General features: G+C 43.5%; 1 pseudogene; it reads left to right on the top strand.

Moving 5' to 3' along the window:
* Window positions 1-967: 967 nt before the first annotated feature.
* LOC119350994 overlaps window positions 968-1,415 on the top strand; it is a 2,845-nt pseudogene continuing 2,397 nt past the window's right edge.

Below are 1,415 nucleotides of genomic sequence, written 5' to 3'. Positions count from 1 at the left end.
CTGATTGCATCATCGTCTGCTACTACTGCTGTTCACTGGTTTATTGGACACACCTTTTTGAGTCTGCGCCTTAGATTTTTCAGAATTATTCAAAAGGTATTTATTATATTATATCTGTATCATGCCAATAATATATGCAATATTCAGCTCCATTGTATAATGTGTGTTGTACTCCTTTCTTGAGTAGATGTTGCAGCCAAGAATTATGATTAGTTTCGTGAACTTCGTCAGATATAATGCTCATGAACCATTCTACATATTCTATTTCAAGAAGCTTCCTAGGGTTTCTGTCGATATTACCTTCATTGCTCTCCTCATTCTAATTCCGAGCAAAATTGTTGTCCACTTGGCGCCTAAATTGTTTCCACTCAATATCACGTAAGTACTTTTATATTTGTTCTTCATTTGATGTATCTTCCAGCCTTTGGAGACTGAACACATCTAATTAAATATTTTGCAAATCTTAGCTACTTTGATTATCCTGCTAAGGGCACATCATTCTGGCAAGGGCGACTGTGCTATGCAGAGTTATTTGCTGGTGTTCTTTACCTGAAATTCCTCATCGATAGCACAGTTTTGTACCTTGAGTGGTTAGTCCTGAGGGTAGGATACTACTGGTTTGTGATTGCTGGAAAGCCTCTGTTGGATGTTATCTTACCGGACGAGCAGCAAGAAAGCACCGATGAAGTTACCATCAAAAGGTAAGCACCAATAGCTTTGTTCATTCAAGGAACTTCACAATATGCACATTTTTTTGTAGCCTGACTCCATATACGTCCATTTCGTACTAAAAGCTATCTTCTACCATTCAAATATCTAAAGCCTTTTACAAGGCCAGAGGTGTTGGGTGCACAACTTCCAGTAGATGTTTACCCTTCTTGCACATTGTACCAGGGTTTTTCTTGCTGTTCAAACAATTCCACAGGCGGTGCTATCATGGTTGGCTGTTGTGATATGTCATACTGCTATGCTTTTCTTTTCAATCTCAATTGGGCGCACACTGTTGTCTGCCATCCCTGAGCTGCTGGTAAATCAAATGAAGTCCAATGGTAATTATTGTTCACAGATGATCACACTGATAGAAAAAGAGGCTTCCGTCCAGCCCCATTAGTCGCGAAACTGTAGGAACCGCGACTAATGAAGTCTTTAGTCGCGGTTCGGCAGATGAACCGCGACCAAATGCCTGGGCCCAGGGCGCTCGCGGGCTTTAGTCGCGGTTGGCCAGGCCAACCGGGACTAAAGGTGCCCAAAGGCCTTTAGTCGCGGTTGGCCAGGCCAACCGCGACTAAAGCTCCTCCCTTTTAGTCCCGGTTTGTGGCACGAACCGGAACTAATGGGGTTGAGACCTTTAGTCCCGGTTCGTGCCACGAACCGGTACTAAAGGTCCCATTTTCAAACTCTAACCCCCCCCCGGG

Source organism: Triticum dicoccoides, chromosome 1B (assembly GCF_002162155.2).
Source record: "Triticum dicoccoides isolate Atlit2015 ecotype Zavitan chromosome 1B, WEW_v2.0, whole genome shotgun sequence".
Lineage (NCBI taxonomy): Eukaryota > Viridiplantae > Streptophyta > Magnoliopsida > Poales > Poaceae > Triticum > Triticum dicoccoides.
This window is presented reverse-complemented; position numbering and strand designations above follow the sequence as displayed.